Source organism: Plecotus auritus, assembly GCF_963455305.1.
Source record: "Plecotus auritus genome assembly, chromosome: 11".
Taxonomy (NCBI): domain Eukaryota; kingdom Metazoa; phylum Chordata; class Mammalia; order Chiroptera; family Vespertilionidae; genus Plecotus; species Plecotus auritus.
In genome coordinates this window covers 43,737,532-43,759,086 of record NC_137777.1, presented here as the reverse complement: position 1 = coordinate 43,759,086, position 21,555 = coordinate 43,737,532, and positions in this window count along the sequence as shown.

Sequence of the window (21,555 nt, the reverse complement as noted above, 5' to 3'; positions counted from 1 at the left end):
AAAAGGGAGAAGTACATTCATTCATTTTGTCCATTAGGTTTAGAGCATAAGAAAATTCCCTTTTGCTTCAATTTATTTTTCATATTGTTGAGGCATAATGTACAGGCACGACCTGCTCTTATCCATATTGTCTGTGCCTATCAAAAACAATCCAATAAATACAATCCATAATTTAGTAGTAATTGAAATAATTACAGATCTTAGCACTGAACAGGATACAATCTCACCATGAATGAAATTTATATAGACAAAGACGAAAAGATGCGTGATTTGCTCAAGATGATACCCCTTCTCAGTCAGTATTAAGTGACCTGCCTCTATTTTATTAGTGTGTAACAGATAGAGAAACTTGGTAGCAGAAAAAAAAATCTCAAAAATAGTTTACTAAGGAGGGTGCATAGTAACAATTTTTGAGACAACTGACTTAGCCTACATGTGCTTTCCAGCATGAAATTCAGGAGGATATATTTCAATTGTATATATGTGTATGTGTTACATATGTACAGTTGGACATACAGTTGGACCTCCATATCCGCAGTTCTGTATCCGTGGATCTGCACCAATGGTGGATGGAAAGATTTGAAAAGAAAGTTATGTTGTTACTGACAGCTGACGTGGACTAGGTAGTTAGGCCTACAATGGTTGCATCTGTACATGAACAGACATCTTTTTCTTGTCATTATTCTCTAAATAATATAGCATCAAAACTATTCATATAACATTAACATTGCATTAGGTACCATAAAGTCTAGAGATTGTTTAAAGTATACAGGAGAGTGTGTGTAGGTTATAGGCAAATACTACCCCATTTTAGTATATAAGGGACTTGAGCATCTGTAGATTTTGGTACCCACGGAGGTCCTGGAACCACTCCTCCTTAGATACTGGGATAACTGTATGTACATATTAAATATTATACATGTAACTACATGACATGTATACATTAGAACTGAAAACTCACAAAACCCTCAGAAATTATGAAAGCATTCCACTCTAGACTAGAACTTCTTAAGCCAAGAACACAGGAGTTTAGAACTCAGGAATTCAAAGTGTCTGTGAACCAGCTGATATCTGTGTATGTACGTGTACAGGGTGGGGCAGAAGTAGGTTTACAGGTGTGAGTACGCAAAACACAGTTTATTCTTGTGTTATTTATTATTCATTGTATTCTTTTCCATACGAACAACCTTAAACCTACTTTTGCCCCACCCAGTATATAAACATATGTGTACATTTCTCCAATATAATGTTTATAGCTTTTCCTAGGTTCTTAAAGTTGTCTTTCATCAAGAGCAGCTTAAACAACAATGTTTTATACTCAATTTTATATTATTTGCTCAGGCTCACTCAGCAAAATTTTCTTTACTTTTTTTTTGGTCAAAATATGAACCTCTTGGATAGAATAACCTGTATTCTGTACTCTTCAATGTTAACCTTTTTCACATTGAAAATCTGGAGAAATCTGAATTAGGTCAAGCCCAAATTAAGTTTAATTTCCACAGCATAAACTCTCCAAATTTAATTAATCAGTTTTGCTGAGTCCAGTAGAATTCTTTTACCAGTGGTGGCACACACGTCTAAACTTGCACACTGTCCTTCGAGGCCCAAAGCATTCCATGCAAACGTTACCAAATGGCATATTCCAATTAACCGTACACTATAACATGAATTGCTATAAGGAATAAATTGGGATGACTTTTGTCAAACCTAAACATTTTTTTTTACTTTTAAAGTTTGTTAATCTTATAATAAAACGTTATCTAAGACTAATTAACATGCCTTATTTATTTATTTATTTATTTATTTACTTATTTATTTATTGTCTTCCTATTGTCTGAAATGTAAACCTGGTGAAGGCAGGACTGTGTGAGGTAGATACAGCAGACAGGCTCATACTTCATCTGTCCCAACTTCCTTTTGGGGTGACTTCCTATATTACAAAAGCCAGAGGGCCAAAGACAAACCTTTTCCAGAACACATTCCAGGTAAGTTTCCAGATGTGACCTATGTTCCTGAATCCTATGCTTGCATCTGTCTGAATCTAGAACTATGTCAGATGGGGAAAGAAGTAGAGACTGTACAAGGCTTCCAGTTTGCAAAGACGGATCTAGCAGGCCTGATGGGGCTTTGGAACCAATGGTTCCAGCCATTGCTTTCTGATCTTGGAAATGCATCCAAGATGCTGAGATCTGCACGTATCAATTAGACAAGTCTTCTGGATTCCACACCTTCTCTTTTTAAAATAAGAATTGTATATATGTACGGTATACAACATTATGATTTCATTACCATCTTTTGGGTTGTGGCAGAGATGGCAGTCAGTCATGGGGGCCCAGCCATTCAAACAGTTTGGAAGGACCCAATGCCTCGTATTAAATCCATTTTTGCTGAAAGTAGATTGGTTTCTGTCTTTCACGATTCCTTTGTGACCGACTCTGGACACTCAGTTTTTTGGTGACTGAGTGAACACAGTTGTAAGGAAACATAAAATACATTTTAAAAGAAACTAATACTACAAAGAAAGTTCACTTGTTGGGTTCCCCAGGTAGTGAACTCTAAGACACAGATTTGCATGGTTAGCTCATGGGCAGGTGCTCTGGGGATCAACACCTGGATTGGGCAGTGAGGGGAGCTGAACTAGGATGCATTTGCAGCAAAGCCATCAGCTGCTCAGACTGAGGAAGCTCTAGAGCTAGAATGGTTCTTGCGAGTTGTCCAGAGCTAAGGACAGTGACGGGCTTGTATACTCTTGCACCAACTCGTGACTGGATGTGAACTGAGATCCTCCCCGAGGGAGGCTGGGCCATGGTCCTCTTGGCTCAGGCAAGACCTTAAGACTTTCTAACTTGGCTGAGAGCTGTCAGCCACCAGCAGCTGAAGAAATGAGTGCCTTAGTCCTGGGAGGAGGCACCATGTAGGACATCTGAGTGTCTAAACACTTCCTATAAACAGGGTGTAAGTGCATGAAGGGTTTATTTTTCTGGATGCAGAAATTTTCACCTACATTTTAAAAAAATCTACATGACTTATCAAAACATCTAGACTCTTATATTTGAAAGTAAGAAGGTTAGTCTCAATGGCTTTTCTGCAAGATGGTCATTCAGGTGCTAACTGAATATTCCTACAGGCAGAAAACCCACACAATGAGGTCAGCCAGTGCATGGATCCCGGAATCCGACTCCTCTTAATCTCTCTTTATTTATTATTGTTCTGCTTGTGGTACAACACAACAGTCCATTCTCTCTGCTCTATGATACCCAAGACCTTGTTTCTTTTTTTTAAAATATATTTTATTGATTTTTTACAGAAAGGAAGGGAGAGGGATAGAGAGTTAGAAACATCGATCAGCTGCCTCCTGCACACCTCCCACTGGGGATGTGCCTGCAACCAAGGTACATGCCCTTGACCGGAATTGAACCTGGGACCTTTCAGTCCGCAGGCCGACGCTCTATCCACTGAGCCAAACCGGTTAGGGCCCAAGACCTTGTTTCTTGTGATCCTCTCTTCTTCAGGTTAAAGCGCCCATCCAGGTGTAAGGATTTCTGGTATAAATTCGAGAAGGTGTAGGACATCTTCTGCACTATCGTGAGAAATGAAGCAGCTACTTGGAAATGTGGAAGCAGTACTATTTCTCCGAAAAATTACTAAATATTTATTTGTAAATGATAGTTTATTTCTTAACAGTTTCCTCACAGCTTAAGACAGTGACCCCAGACCAGCAGCACCAGCAACACTTAGGAACTTTTTAGAAACTGTGATTACAAATGCTCCAGCCCAGACTTGGGTTTGCTGAACCAGATTCTTTAGGGCCTGGGCCCTGTGACCTTTGCTTTACCATGAGGAGAAACATGGGACTAGCACCAAGCTGTGTACACGGATTGCTTTGATGTAGGCAGGCAGAAATGCTAGTTAACTTGAGAGTGACATACTTTTGTATCTATTAGACAATAATAATTAATTCTCTACTTACTAGATAAAGTAAGCCATGATTTTTGTAAACATGTGTAAACTTCAGGTTGTTTTCTTGCCTCTTAGGTAATGACAGTAACAATCACATCTCTTGGATTCAATGATAGATTACAAGAGTGTCTAGACGGTTTGCTGATGATCATTTTCCTTCCTTTCATTGTTCTGTAAATATAATGGCTGTAATGAGTAAACGGAGAAGCCAGCTGAAGGGAACACTGTGTTTTGTATAATCTTGTTCCCAATGTCCATTTGCTTGGCTCTGTTTCCCAATTGGAAACAGTGAAGTCCTCAATATTTTTTTAAAGCTAGAAACAATGTTTATATGACCCACATATTTACATGGTAAACCCACTCATGAGGGAAGAAATTTTAACAATATTATCTGCCTGACTTTTCAAAATAAGAAAAAGCCACCTTTAGATACGATTAAAGACAGCAGAGACTTTCATTCAATCTCGAGAGTGTTAACAGAGAATTTCAAGATCATGATTAATGTTATATAGTGATTTAAATTTTTCATTTTAAGTTTCAATAGGCCTTTGATTAGCTGCTATGTCCAGGAACTGATTCATACCATCACTGAGAGCAGAGCAGATGTTTCCCTTTCTCTGTAGTCTGTAAATCTCATTATTACCTTGTAAACAGATGTGGACATGTGGGAATTTCCAGAGAAATTGGAGGTATGATAAGATATAATACAGGGCATTGCAACCCAGAAAAATCAGCATAGAAGAAAGTTATTTGACTTAAACAAAAATTACTAAACAAATATGAATTTATCCAGAAATGAAAAACATTTACTTCCATTAATTTTGGGCTTCTGATGCTTATATTTTCACATAATTGCTAGGTTAGTATGAATCATTACTAAACATCTACACTAATAAAAGAGAAACATGCAAATTGACCATCACTCCACTACACCCACCAGCCAATCAGGAGGGAATATGCAAATCAGAAGGACAAAGATGGCGGCCGCCCAGCTGCTCCAGGTGTGGAGTGGCCGGGCAGGGCAGGACGCCTGCTATGAGAAGGAGGGCGGCGAAGGGATCTACAGAAGCGGCACTCCGGCCGCAGCGAAGACAAAGACTGTAGACTCCGGAGTCTTCAGTGAAGACGAAGACGGCAGACTCTGGCCTGAGTCTGCAGCGAAGATGCCAGACTCTGGCCAGAGCAAAGGCCTGGATCCCAGGTGCCAGAGGAAAACCAGTGCTGGAAGCCAAGAAAAGGAAGGCCTATTGCACAAATCTCTTCATGCAATGGACCTCTAGTTATAGAGAAAAGAAACCCTAAAACACTTGGATTCCAATAAGCACAGTGGTATGAAAGAAGCCATGTGGTAACTCATTTTAAAATACATAGAAGGGGAGGTAGAGTATTATGGACATAAACCTTGTGTTGGGATTTATACTGACCTAGATTGATTCCAAAGTCAACCCTAGCACACCAACTTTGGCCAGTTTACTTAATCTAACTAGACACAACTCCAAATTCAGTTTTTAGTTGTACTACCTCTGACAAATTAATTGTTCTCTTAAAACAGTGTCCTCATTTGTAAGATGATTATTAACATATCTGTTCACGGAGTTTTTGTAAAGAGTAACTGTGATTATGTAAGTATAGCAGAATAGGAGCCCTGTGCTGTGTGACCTTCACTTTATCCTCAACCCTGGTTGTCTGAAGTGATGCTGTGAGAGGTGATCAATGTGAGTAAGAAAGATGCTTCCACATGGTAGACTTCCATTTTCCTCCTGTAACGAAGAGATTATTTCCCTCTATCAGCAACAAATCTCTCTCTCTCTCTCTCTCTCTCTCTCTCTCTCTCTCTCTCTCTCTCTCTCACACACACACACACACACACACACACACACACACACAATAGACATCTAGATACTCATGTTACTATCAAGTAGATCTGAAGGAAATCTTTTGGGAACAATACCGAAGTTCTAAGACATTCACTGGACTCCAAGTGTGTTCCTAATAAGCTAGCTGGTTGTGTTCTGTCTGCAAATATATTACACTTGCATGTTACACTCAGATGTGGTGGTAACACGTGTCAAGAAATCAGATTCCAACAGCGTGCCAATCAACAATGTCAACATTCAGTAAAGTCCTGTTGCAGCTGAGCTTACCGACCCAGGGGCTGGTCCCAGTTTCTTTCGCAAGCCCTGGGGTTCAGCATAGACAGATCTGGGTGAGGAGAGTGGATATCTAGGCAGAAGTTGGTCTCATCAGCCCCTTACAACAGGACAAACTATGGGTCACTTTTTTCCCCCAAGGCAAAAGGTAGGAGAGTTCACTCCTGGAAGCATTTTATGCTGAAGACTTTCACACTTCAGAATTATTATTAATTGCAGTTTTGCCCTGAAAAAGACATGAGCAAAAATCCATTGTATGATTTATCTATTAAAAATATTGAAAAGCCAGGAGAAATGAGGGAATAGAGCAGCCGTGGGCAAACTACAGCCCGCGGGCCGGATCCGGCTGTTCTATCCGGTTCTCTTGCTCTCCCCTACACTCCTTTACTTTGAATTTATATTAGTTCACACAAACACTCCATCCATGCTTTTGTTCTGGCCCTCCGGTCCAGTTTAAGAACCCATTGTGGCCCTTGAATCAAAAAGTTTGCCCACCCCTGGAATAGAGTGTGCCAGGGATTCACATGTGTGTGCCTCTCCTAGAAAGTTCTCAACAAATCACAGCTCTAACATCAAAGATATCATATCCCTATGTCACACCTTATGCAAGTCACTGACCATCCATAGCATCAGTTTCCTCAACTGAATGTTGAGAATAATAAAGACAATAAAACCCATTTCATAATATTACAGAAAGTTAATTGTGTGACTTTAAACCAAAGAATCTCACTCTTGTGATTCTGCCTTCCAACAGGGAAGCATACTTTTTATGTCCCTGCAGGAGAGGAACACCGATGCTAAGAATTTAATTACTTTAAGGAAAGGCTGTAATTTCAATGCTTCTGGAAATGCTTTATGCCAGTAAAGTGTGAAGAAACAAAGGGAGGTGATCTTGGTTTTAGAAAGTCCCTAAAAGCATTTTTGGATTTACAAAATAGACCTTGGAATAGCTTGGAGTAGAGAGTCAAAAGCTTAACATTGTTTAATACCAGCTACTTCAGACCCCTGTGTTCCAGTATAAGATCAAAAACAAATTGATTTCAGAGTTACCCTATGAGGACACACAAGTTCCAAAAACAACACCACTGGCTGTTCCAGCAAGTCTCTTAGTTAGAAGATCTTTATTCCTAATGTCTGCCCTACCACCATCCAGTGACTAACACTCAACCTTCAAAGCCAAGTAAAAACCTTCCCTCAGTCTCATTCTCAGACACTCCTTCACACTGACACTCTCATTGCTTGGGGAGTTTCATACTGGTCCACCTTTTCTGCAGGGAGCTGTAAGAGAGTTTGACAAATTCTAGATGAGAAAAAAAAAAAAACATTTAAAAAAAAAGAGCAGTGGCAGACTAATAAAGGAGGAGGAGATCCAGGAAGAGACAGAGTCCATTAATGTGAGGAGTGGCAGTGGAACCCCAGAAAGAAACTCTTAGGCTTGGGAACAAGCAAAGGCATTTTCCCATCAGCAAGCTCATGGCATAGGTTTAACACACTGCTGGCTTACAGCATCAACCTACTCTGCTTGCGCTAACTCTTGGGGAAGTACAGCTATGCAAAGGACTTCATGTTATTACTAAGTTACTTTCTGGTGACTACAGTTAACAAAACTCTGAAATACTTGAATTGCTAAGAGACTAGATCTTAAACGTTCTCACCACACACAAAAATGGGAACTACCTGAGGTGATGGATATATTAACTACTGTTATTATTTTGGTAATCATTTCACAACATATACATGTATCTAATCATTACATTACAACTTAAACATACACAATGTTATATGTCAATTATCCTATCTAATAAAGAAGGAATATGCTAATTGACCAGCACGCCCTCACAAAGATGGCAGCACCCACAGCCAATAAGGAGGGAATATGCTAATTGACTGCCACACCCTCAAAGATGGCGGCACTCACAGCCACAAGATGGCGGCGCCCAGTCCCCTCTGCCCCGCCGGGGTGGTAGGTGTGTCCGGCTGCTCTGCATGCCCGCCTCCGGAGTACCCCAGTCCCCTCTGCCCCCCAGCCACCCAGGGCTGGTCCAAGGTGCAGGCAAGCCTCAAATGGTGGCTGCCCAGCTGCCCAGGGCCGGCCTGAGGCACAGGCAAGCCTCGAATGGCAGCTGCCCAGCCGCCCAGGGCCGGCCTGAGGCACAGGTAACCAGGGCCGGCTGAGGCTTGCACTGCCAGCAGTGGCAGCAGCAGAGATGTGATGGGGGCATCACCTTCCCCTGATCACTGGGTTGCCTTTCACCCTTGAGGGCTCCCGGACTGTGAGGGGGGCAAGCTGGGCTGAGGAGACCCCCCCCCCAGTGCATAAATTTTCATGCACCGGCCCTCTAGTCCTATATAATAAAACCCTAATATGCAAATAGACCAAACAGCAGAACCACCGGTCACTATGATGCACACTGACCAGGAGGGGGCAGACACTCAATGCAGGAGCTGCCCCCTGGTGGTCAGCACATTCCCACAGGGGGAGCGCCACTCAGCCAGAAGTCGGGCTCACGGCTGGCAAGCACAGTGTCAGTGGCGGGAGCCTCTCCCACCTCCGCAGCAGTGCTAAGGACCCCTCAGGGGATGTCCGACTGCCGGCTTAGGAGAGGACCTAAGCCGGCAGTCGGACATCCCCCGAGGTATCCTAGACTGCAAGAGGGCACAGGATGGGCTGAGGGACCCCTCCCCACTGCCCAGTGCATGCATGTCGTGCACCAGGCCTCTAGTATATCTATAAAACTGGGCTAATAGCCACAGGGAATAAAGTTTTCCCCAGTTTTGTATGAGACCCATTTATTATGAAAAATATCAACAAACTGGAAATAGAAGGGAGCTTTCTTATTCTGATAGATAATATCTATGAAAACTTCTATACCATGTCATGTACTGCTGAAATAGTCAACTCTTTCTCTTTAATTTGGAAAAAGACAAGGATGCTGTTCTCCTGCCTATACTTGTATTCATGGCCCTAGAGGAGCAATGGAAAGGGCCCTAACAATGTGTCCACACATTCATATTTTTCTGTAAAATTTTCAAAACGAAGATATTTTAACTACATTTGGTTAAGAACACTGTCTCGTCTCAGTCTGACTTCTCCATTACACTTCTTTGGTCAAGTTATGGCTATATTTTTTTAATTTTCCTAATGGAACTTGAGTTGGAAAGACATTTAGTCTGGGTTTAGTGGGATATATGTGAAAGAAACCTAATTGTGGTTTCCCAAAGTTGACAACAATTATAACATTATCTACAAAATTATTAAGAATGATTTCTAAGGCCCAAATAAACCTTTCTAAATTATTGAGGATGATTTTAAAGAATTGTTGCACCAGGCTAGAAAAAAAACATAAACATATATCCTTTTCTCTACTGAAATGATATTATAAAACAACTGCTATATAAAGAGGCTATCAGAGTGCATGCAGTTAAAAGTATAAGAAAACTATTATAGAGGCGTGTTATGCAATTAATTAATACATAAAATGTTATATTTTGGATTTTGTAATGTTTGAGGCATGAGTAAGTTTTTGGCTTTACTGTAATATGATTTTTATTCAACATGAAACACTTCCTTTTATGCTGAACTTAGCAGTCATATTTTTGCATCCTTTATCTTTTTTTAAATGTATTTTTATTGATTTCAGAGAGGAAGGGAGAAGAGAAAGATGGAAACATCAATGATGAGAAAGAATCATTGATCGGCTCCCTCTTGCAGGCCCCCTACTGGGAATCCAGCCCGCAACCCTGGCATGTGCCCTTGACTGGAATCGAACCCAGGATCCTTCAGTCCACAGGCTCACGCTCTATCCACTGAGCCAAGCCAGCTAGGGCACATCCTTTATCTTATAAAGGCAACCCAAACAGCATGAGCTTCAAGCTCCACAAGCCTAGGTTTGCCCCTGTCTAGCATATAAAAATCTCAGTAATGACTGGCTAAGCATTTTTAATGAATAAATTAACTGTTAATGTTGCTGTACTTTGAATCTATGACATTCTGTTTCAAGCTTTTACATACAGAAGATGTATGTGGAAGCCAATACCTACTGAAACAACAGGGCTTTTCCTTCTTCCAAAATCAGAACTTCACAAAGTAATTCTGCTGTGAAAAATTATTTAAGATGTAAGTCAAAGATGAAGTAACCACATTAAAAGCTCTGAAGGAAAAAAATAGAGAAAATATCCAAATGTTTTCCGCTTCTGTGGGTGGCAGGGGTAAGGCTGGAGTGTTCAGATTTTCCTTCACAGGCCATTAACCAACAGTTAACTTTCATTTTTTTTTAAAGTAATGCAATATATATGAAAATGACCAAAAAAATTGTCATGGTCTAGTGAGCTCTGAATGATTGTTTGAAAAATTTATTAACTAAGCAAATGGAATAGTATAAAAGGAGATTTTATGTTGATTTAACAGTTCTACAACATTATTTATTCTTTTCCTACTTTTTGGTAAAAACACCTCTGACAACTTTCTAGGCTCTGAAATAGACTTTCTCCCCAAGAATGCTCACCCAGATCAGATGAAATACACTTCCACTTCTTGTCACTAAGCCCTCTCTGAACTAGTTGCAGGCACATATTCTAATCAATATTATTGTGTTTGCCTTGTTGTTGACTGTAAGATCTTATTATTTTCCATTTTGAAAAGAAATATAAAATGGTTATTATTGCCTGGCCGGTGTTGCTCAGTGGTTGAGCATCAACCTGTGAACCAGGAAATCAGTGTTCGATTCCCAGTCAGGGCACATAACCGGGTTGTGGGCTTGATCCCCAGTAGGGGGTGTGCAGGAGGCAGCCAATCAATGACTGTCTCTCATCATCGATGTTTCTTTCTTCTTTTTTTTTTTCTTTTTAAATACATTTTTATTGGTTTCAGAGAGGAAGGGAGAGGGAGAGATAGAAACACTGATGACGAGAGAGAATCATTGATCAGCTGCCTCCGCACACCCCCCCCCCCCCACTGGGGATCAAGTCTGAAACCCGGGCATGTGCCCTTGACCAGAATCAAACCCGGGACCCCTCAGTCCACAGGCCAATGCTCTGTCCATTGAGCAAACCAGCCAGGGCTCATCATCAATGTTTCTATTTCTCTCTCCCTCTACCTTCTTCTCTGAAATCAATAAAAATATATTTTAAAATAATCCTATATAATAAAAGGGTAATATGCAAATTGTCCCCTTGGCCAGGAGTTCAACCAGAGTTCGACCAGAGGGTGGGGCCGGCCTGCCAACCGTGCGGGGACCCTCATCCCGGCCGGCCCCACCCATGATAGGTCCCGCCACCCCAATTGGGGGTGGGGCCGGCCAGCAAACCTCCCATGTCCCCTCCCCCCGGCCGTCCTGGCCCAATTGGCGCAGGCCAGCCAGACCCCACCCGTGCATGAATTCATGCACCGGGCCTCTAGTAATAAATAAAATAAAATGGTCATTATGTAAAGGAGCAGAGTCTTAGTCCAGGATTCCTCCACAGTCCTGGTGGGGTAAGAAAGTCACAGAAAAGAGCTCATAATTGGAGTTATTATCCAGGCCAGGCTTGACCAAAGGGATCCTAGACTTTGCTATAGTACATTCATAAGTCAAGGTATACTACTAAGAATCACTATACAAAAATGATTCAGGGACTCTGTACAAAAATGAATCATACATAATAGAAGCTTCAATCCACTGGGAGAGACTAATTGGATTTAATAAATTCAGCTAGTCCAAGACCAGATAGAGACTTTATTTCATAAAATGTCAATTCAAGGCTCAGAGAAATAACCCATCTACTCTGATAACTGCATTTTTTTTTTTCTGAATATATTTCATGGCCTCAGATCCATGCCTGTACCTCCAGCCCACTGGAAGTAATTAATATATGCTGGTTAAACAAATGATAGCCAATGACTTGTTTTCCTTATAAAAACCTTAATCAAAGAATTGCATTAACGTGTTTCTGAGAAATTGAGAATAACAAATCTCAAAGCCTCTGGTCTAATATTCACATTGTGATAGGTATGCAGTGGGTGTTCCAGAGTCTAAGAAAAGTAACTTTTTTTTTTTAGCTTTATAAGGTACTAGAGACCTGGTACATGAAAATTCATGCACTGGAGGTGGGGTCCCTCAGCCCAGTCTGCCTCCTCTCACAGTTCAGGAGCCCTCAGGGGCAGCATTCAGGGGAAGGCAGCACCCCCATCAAACCTCTGCTGCTGCCACTGCTGGCAGCGCAAGCCTCGGCCAGCCCTGATTACCTGCGCCTCAGGCCGGCCCTGGGCGGCTGGGGTTGAGGGGACTGGGGGACTCCGGAGGTAGGCACGTGGCAAGGCCGGGCCCACCTGAGGGCGGGCCCAGCATTGCTGCACACCTGCTGCCCCAGCAGGGCTGAGGGGACTGGGCGCCACCATCTTTGAGGGTATGGCAGTCCATTAGCATATTCCCTCCTTATTATTGGCTGTGGGTGCCACCATCGTTGAGGGCATGGCAGTCAATTAGCATATTTCCTCCTTATTAGCTGTGGGCGCTGCCACCTTTGTGATGGCATGAGGGTCAATTAGCACATTCCCTCTTTATTAGATAGGATAACTGGTATGCAAAACACTGCATATAATTAATGTATACAACTGGTGAGTTTGCACATATGTATACACTCAGGTTACCATCAGCACAGTCCAGGTAAAAAACATATCCATCGCCTCCAGAAGTTTCCTTATATCTCTTTGTTGTTTTTTTTTTGTTTGTGTGTCTTTTGTAGTAAAAACACTTAATATGTGATCTATGCACAGCTGGCATTGCTCAGTGGTTGAGCATCAACCTGTGAACCGGGAGGTCAGGGTTCAATTCCTGGTCAGGACACACTCCCAGGTTTCGGGGTCCTGCAGTAGGCAGCGATCAATGACTCTCTCATCATTGATATTTGTACCTCTCTCCTTCTTCCTTCCTTTCTGAAACCAATAAAAATACATTTAAAAAAATATGTGACCTACCCCCTTAGCAAATTTTTAACGGTATAATATGCTATTATTAACTATAGGCATTATGTTGTACAGCAGATCTGTGGAGAGTATTCACCTTGTGTAACTGCAACTTTACACACATTGAACAACTCCCATAGCTGCCTACTCCATCCTTGCTAATCACTGTTCTATTATCTACTTCTAAACCTTTACTCATATTAGAGGAATCATGCCCTACTTGTTCTGTGAATGACTTAATTTACTTAACATAATGTCTTCCAGATCTATCAATAGATGAATGGATAAAGGACATGTGGTACATACATACAGTAAAGTATTATTCAGCCTTTAAATGGAAAGAAATTCTACTATTTGTCACAACATGGACTTGTAAGAATATAAAAATTAAATATATTAAAAATCCCTGAATAATATAAACCTATTCACATTTTAAATATCAAGCAAATGAAGTCTTAAATTAAAGTCAAAATAAATTCAAGAAGCATGATTTAGTTCTAAACAATCAGAAATAAAACTAGTTTTACATATGCTTACAGAGAATATTTTGATTTAACTGGATCTCTCCCTCTCTCTTTCTCTCTCTCTCTCATTCTTGCTCTCTTCCTTATCTTTCTTTTCTACAGTATTGTCTGATATTAGCATCCTATGGATACAATTAACTTATTGTCAAAATTTCTATAGAAAATTAAGAGTGAATAAAATAAGAAGGTTAACATATTAGGAATTCTAATTGGATGAAGAAAATAAGAATAGGAATCTTACCTAAGAAACTTTAAGGTAGAATTTTCCTATAATGGATGAATAATGGAAACAAACCTAATGAATATTAGAGATAATATGATGTTCCAATATCAATTCTCACTACAGTTATAACTGGTTGAGAATTTAAAATTTGGTCAAAACTTGTTAAATGCAATCTAAATTTAGTGTTTTGAGGAAAGCAACATGCAAAACAAAAAATACAAAGTAACCTATTTAAAAATGTATTTCATAAATATTATGAAAGCTCTAAGTGAGAAACTTTTTTTCATTCAATATGTAAAACTTTATTTGGGGCATTATGTTTAACCTCTTGCTATTTTAATGACTAAGTGAAAAGAAGAGTTTATGAGAAGTCATATACACGTGGACTCTCTTTTTTAAAATGTCATTTAAGGAATGTATCTAGTTTGAAATATAGTCTCTACTTTGACATGATGGAAATGTAATGGACTCAAATACTTCTTACAACCTACAGGTAACATTTGTATGTTTAATTACTTTTATCCTTCAATAAATTAGCAAGTTATAATTTCATTGAAGTTTGAGAGACATAATAATTTCCATAAAAGACAATCATCTCTAAACTAAGAGCTATGGGATTTGGGTTGACCATTCAAAACCTTAGAGATATCTATTAGGATTTATATGTAAAACCTAAATCTAAAAGGATTTTTCTAGGCTTCAATTGAAACTTTTTCATGAAAAGAATTTAAAAGTTACAGGAATTTATGCCTAAAATAATTTTCTGGAATAAAGTTTGGAAACCAGATTTAGCTGCTAGGTAAAAAGGAAAGTATGTTTTCTGTTGCCAAATGAAATAGAAATGGTTATTTTAAAAAAAGCTAATGTTTGAAAATTTTCTTTCCTAATTAAACAATTGAATATTCCCCAAACCAAACCTCCAAATCTTGAATGGATTATAGATATAAAATTTGCATTTATTAGTTCATATTTAGCATTGTTCCTAGAGATAGTCTGATTTTTAATTCTAAAGAATATTTTACTTCAGCACATCTTTAGTTCTGTGAAATTTGCAGCTCCTCTTTGAAATATGTTCCTTACATCCTAAGATATATGAACAAACTTTTTCTTAAAAAGTGTACATCTCGCACAAACAGTGTTGCTCAGTGGTTGAGTATCAACCCATGAACCAGAAGGTCATGGTTCCATTCCTGGTCAGGGCACAGGCCTGGGTTGCAGGCTGGATCCCCAGTAGTGGGCATACAGGAGGTAGCCGATCTATGATTCTCTTTCATCATTAATGTTTCTCCCTCTCCCTTTCTCTCTTTGAAATCAATAAAAAAACTTTTTTAAAAAGTTTTACATCTTTGATCAATATGAATGTTGGAGCCATATGTTTTTCTATTGGTAATATTTACCCAACAATACTGGATGATGTCTGATTATAAAAGTATAATCATCTACTTTTGATTGACCTAACTTTTTCCTGTACTCTGACATTTCAATCTAATGATCTGTAAAAGTACTAAAAAAATTAATTTAACAAAGATGATTTTATATTCTGAAATGTGAAGACCATATAAGTAGGGTTAGTTTGCTTAAACCGAGTACTTGACATGCTATGGAAGCTACATTGTTTGCTAGATTTTTACAAACTTTTTAAAATTGAATCTCCCTAAAATGTTTTTTTTAAATATGGTTGTGAGGGGGTGAGAAATATAGGTCATTGGCTACAAGATATAAAATTTGAAGAATTTTTCTTTTTTTTTTAAAGGAGATACTTGTGTACAGAAAATGAGAATGAGGAGAGAAACCAAGATGGCGGCATAGGTAAACACCTAAACTACTGCCTCGCACAAATATTTCAAAACTACAACTAAAAGACAAAACGGACATCATCCAGAACCACAGGAAGTCTGGCTGAGTGGAAATTCTACAACTAGAAGGAAAGAGGAAAGCATACTGAGACTCAGAGGAGCTGCGGAAGGCAGAGGTACTGAGACGGGCGGGCAACTGAGTATGCGGCTGGCTTTCTCAAGCAGGAGGAAGACAAAAGCTCCCGACTGCGCTGAACTCCAGTTTTGGGCGAGACTCTGGGGACCCAGACTCATATGGGGTGAAACTGGACTGTCAGGAAAGAGAAAAGCACACTGAGACTCAGAGGAGCTGCGGAAGGCAGAGGTACCAAGGCACACGCAGAAAGGGTGGGCAACTGAGTATGCAGCTGGCTTTCTCAAGTGGGAGGGAGACAAAAGCTCCCGACTGCACTGAACTCCAGTTCTGGGCGAGACACTGGAGACCCAGACTCATTTGGGGAGAAACTGGACTGTCTGGCAGCAGGCAGAACTCGAGGGCGGCTTTGTCTCAAAGGTGCTTGCAGTGATTACCACAGGACACTAAGACACAGGGGCCTATTAGGGCAGGGCTGATGGGAAACCAATGCTGTCTGCTCCGCCCTGAGACTCCGCCCCATTCAAGCTGAACACAGAGGCTTTTGCAAGTCTTCTCCCATAAGGGTGTCTCCAGCACAGAAGTTCTCCCAGTGTAGACACAGCTGATCCTCACAGCCAACTGGCCTACAGGTCAATTCCTCCCAGTGATACCAACAACAATCAAGGCTTAACTACAACAGGACTGTGCACACAGCCCACAAAGGGGTGCACAAAGAGTGTCCACCTCAGGTAACTGGGGAGGTTGAGCAACTGGGCCCTATAGGACACCTAGCACACAAAGCCACTCTATCAACTCAGGGAAGCAGCCAAAATGCAAAGACAAAGAAATAGGTCACAAATGAAAGAAATGGAGGAAAGCAAATGACTGGATATAGAGTTCAAAACCACGGTTATAAGGTTTTTCAAGAATTTCCTAGAAAAGGCCGATAAATTTAGCGAGACCCTCGAGGATATGAAAAAGGACCAAATAGAAATTAAGCATACACTGACTGAAATAAAAAATATTATATAGAGATCTAACAGCAGACTAGAGGATCGCAAGAATCAAGTCAAAGATTTGAAATACAAAGAAGCAAAAAACACTCAACTGGAAAAGCAAAAGGAAAAAAAAATGTAAAAATATGAAGATAGTGTAAGGAGCCTCTGGGACAACTTCAAACATACCAACATCCGAATTATGGGGTTGCCAGAAGAAGAGAGAGAGCAAGATACTGAAAACCTATTGGAAGAAATAATGACAGAAAACTTCCCCCACCTGGTGAAAGAAATAGACTTACAAGTCCAGGAAACGCAAGAACCCCAAATAAAAAGAATCCAAAGAGGACCACACCAAGACACATCATAATTAAAATGCCAAGAGCAAAAGACAAAGAGAAAATATTAAAAGCAGCAAGAGAAAAACAGTTAGTTACCTACAAGGGAGCACCCATATGACTGTCAGCTGATTTCTCAACAGAAACTATGCAGACCAGACGGGAGTAGCAAGAAATATTCGAAGTGATGAACAGCAAGAACCTACAACCAAGATTACTCTACCCAGCAAAGCTATCATTCAGAATTGAAGGTCAGATAAAGAGCTTCACAGACAAGAAAAAGCTAAAGGAGTTCACCACCACCAAACCGGTATTATATGAAATGCTGAAAGGTATTCTTTAAGAAGAGGAAGAAGAAGACAAAGGTAAAGATAAAAATTATGAACAACAAATACATATCTATCAACAAGTGAATCTAAAAATCAAGTGAATAAAAAATCTAATGAACAGAATAAACTGGTGAATATAATAGAATCAGGGGCATAGAAAGGAAGTGGACTGACAATTCTCGGGGGAAAAGGTGTGTGGGTAATGTGGGAAGAGACTGGACAAAAATCGTACACCTATGGATGAGGACAGTGGGGGGGGGGCGGTAAGGGCAGAGGGTGGGGTGGGAACCAGGTGGAAGAGAGCTATGGGGGAAAAAGAGGAACAATTGTAATAATCTGAACAATAAAGATTTATTAAATTAAAAAAATGGGACTGAGGATATAAATAGCCATTGAGAATGTCCCTCCTACTCTAAGGAAAAATGTACATAGTCACCAAAATCATAATTTTGGGGGTCCTATCAGAGACCAGAGGTCACAAATCAATCAAGTGATGTGAATTCCAAAACATGACAAGTACCTCGATGAGGGAAAGGAAGAGAAGTCAATCATGAAAGTAAGAAGAAAAATAAAAAAGCTTAAGCAGTTTCTTAAAGGCTGAGTGTTGGCACACATAGGAATGTAGAATCCCTGAGCCTAAGACCCAAGGGAATCCATACCACTGCCACCTGTTTGTGCAGCTCCACAGGAGCCTGGGAGGAGGTGGGACAAGGCAGAATCAGAGAGAGTTGGTGGTGCAGGTGGGCAAGACCTGCCAAGGTTGGAGAGTGCAGTAGGTGGACCAAGAGAAGCCCATTCAAACTGGCCCTGCGAGTTCCAAGGGGAGGTCAGAGGCCGCTAAATCTGCAGGCTGGAAAGCCTCCTGCAGGACTGATACTTCTTGGAAAAAAGGGAAAGTCACCTGCTCTTGGAGGAAGGGTAAGAAAGCAGCCCACTGCTGACCTAACAATGCTTGGAGAGAAGCAGCCTCTGTCACTGGGAGAAGGACAAGAAAGGCTCCTGCCCCCAACCCCCAGCAAACGCCAGCTGTTTCTGTGGAAGGAAAAGGGCAGAAAACCTTCCCCACGCCATCAGCCGGTGGTGACACAGGGTGAGACATCCTGCAGCAGATCTTGAGTCTTACGTCAAAGAACAACTAACAGCTGACTGTCACTGGGGGAGGAGGATGATGGCACAGACGCCTGGGTGACACAGGTGGTGGGTGAGCCTACTGAGAGGTGAAGGGGAGCGGGAACACTGAGAAACACTCAAGCATGTTGGCCCTCACATTGAGGACCATGTGGCTTCAGTCCACCATTAGAGGAATTTGAGTCTCCTGGGTCACCTATGGGAACTAAACCAACAAACTCAGACCCAGCTCAACACGAGAAGAGTTTGAAAAAAAAAAGGATTAAAATCTGCCCTTCGAGAAATACCCTTAAGAAAATTAAATGAGAGAAAAATTTGCTCAACACATATCTGATAAAGAACTTGTTTCCAGAATATATAAAGAACTATTAGAGCACAACAATAAAAAAGATGCCCCGATGAAAAATGGACCATGGATTTGGACACTTCACTTAAAAAAAAAAAAATCACAGCTGAAACCGGTTTGGCTCAGTGGATAGAGCGTCGGCCTGTGGAATGAAGGGTCCCGGGTTCGATTCCGGTCAAGGGCATGTACCTTGGTTGCGGGCACATCCCCAGAGGGAGGTGTGCAGGAGGCAGCTGATCGATGTTTCTCTCTCATCGATGTTTCTAGCTCTCTATCCCTCTCCCTTCCTCTCTGTAAAATATCAATAAAATATATTTTTAAAAAAATCACAAATGGCCAATAAGCACATGGAATATCAACAGGGAAATCGAAGTTTTCACTATACCCACTACAATGGCTAAAATTAACAAGAGTTGGTGAGGATGTGGAACAGCTGGGACTCTCAAGATGTTGCAGTTAAAAATGCAAAATAATAAAGCTCATTTTTTGAAAAGTTTGTCAGTTTCTTAAAAATGTTAAATATATACCTAATATGTAAGCTGGCCACTACATTTCTAGGTATTTAAGCATGAACGCTTAAAACCTATTTACACAAAATGTATGCAAATATACCAACTTTTTCCATAGTAGCCAAAACATGAAATAAACCAAATGTCTATGGACTCGTGAATGGACAAACAAATTGTGGTATATTCATACAGTAAAATACTATTTGACAATTAACAAAGAGGAACTGCTAATTCATGCAGCCATGAAGGACTCCTGAGAGCATTATGCAAAGTGAAAGAAGTGAGACACAAAAAGATTCCATACTATTTGATTCCAAGGAAGAGAAATTCTAGAAAAGTTAAACTATGGTGACAGAAAGATCAGTGGTTTTAGAGACTGAGATCGGGGAGGAAACCAGCTAAAGGAACACAGCAGAATTCACTGAGACGATGGAACTATCCCATGTCTTGATTGTAGTAGTATTTTCTACGACTGTTTACATTTGTCAAAACATGCTGGACTTAAAGTTGGTAAATTTAATTGAATATAAATTATAGTTTTGCTGGTCTGGGAACTATGCTTTGGGAACTACTGCCTTGCCACATTACAACAAGATCATTGGACAATTTCATTTCCATTTTCATCATGTCCATTTATCACTGGACATTGGAAACTTTCCAAGATTTTAACTGTGTTAACTGTTTTTTAAGCACGATGCTGCCTAATAATGAACTATTTCACATATTATTACAACAAGTGTATATTTTTTAATCCTCACTTTAGGATACTTTTTCCATCTATTTCTAGAGAGAGTGGGAAGGAAGGAGAAGAGGGAGAGAAAGAGATGCATCAATGTAAGAGAAACACATCGATTGGTTGCCTCCCGTATGCATCCTGACCGGAGTCAGGGATCAAACCTGCAACCCAGGTATGTGCCCTTGAGTGAGAATCGAACCCACAACCTTTCAGTCTGTTGGCTGATACTCTAAAGACTGAGCAAAATTGGCTAGGGCCAACAAGTGTATTTTAAGCAACTACTGGCATATGCATATACATAATTAAGCCAAGCACAAAGGCAAACAGAAAAAAAAACACACTTTTTACAGATATGTTTTTATTGATTTTAGAGAGAGAGAGGAAGAGAGAGGGAGAGAGAAAAAGAGACATCAATGTGAGAGATAAACATTGATCAGTTGCCTCCCTTACCTACACTGATGGGGGATCAAACCAGCAACCTGGGTATGTACCATGACTGGAAATTGAACCTGTCACCTTTTGGTGCATGGGACAATGTTCCAACCAACTGAGCCACACCAGCCAGGGTAGAACCACCTTTAAAAAATCATTTCCAATCTAGTCATATATACTTGAAATATCAATATTACTATAAAATTGACAATTAAAAAGGGAGCTAAAAAATAATGTCCAAGGCAGAAATGAGAAGATCGAAAAGTCTTTGACCATGGGCAAATAAGGCAGTTGCTAAAATATAATCAAGCTTCATCATAAAGAAAGTATATAGTTCTGTAATTGTTTCCAAAGATGGTATGTGCAGCTTTTTTGTTAATAGTTTAAATACCTTGAGTCGTTAAGTAAGAAGTCAGTGTAATCACCACGTGTTTCTCAATCTACTTCTACAACTCTTTAAAAATTGTTTAAAATGGGTTAGTTGAGGGTGAAGAACAGGGAATGAGATTAGTATAGCCAGGTCTGGTATGTCAGAACACTGAAAATAGGCCACGCACAATATTCTAGGTTAAGTGACTCTAGGTTAAAGCATCATGTCAGTTATAGAGCCATGGTAAAGTGGGAGTGGGAGTGGGAGTGGGGTTCTTGAGATACCTTGAGAAAAAGCATTTTCTAAGACTCACAGGAGAATGAGATGTGGTAGAAATGTTTATTCCCATGAAATTATATCCCTCAGTTTTAAAAGCCCCATTTCCCTTAAACTAGTCCTGGAAAATGTGTAGCCGGGCCTTCAATATAGCTAAAAGCATAGACAGCGTCCAGAGTTTCCATTCCATGATGGAGCTGGGTCGGATGTAGCATCAGGCTAAAGTCCATTAGTCCATTGGGTGGGATCCACAGGCAAATGTAAGGGAGTATATGCCCCCCTGCAACAAGAGAGCCAGGAGCACAAGAGGGCCAAGAGGGAAGGAGGGAAGTCCCTTTGTTCAGGAGTGTAAATATCAAACCTTCCTGTGCTTGCGTTGCCCATG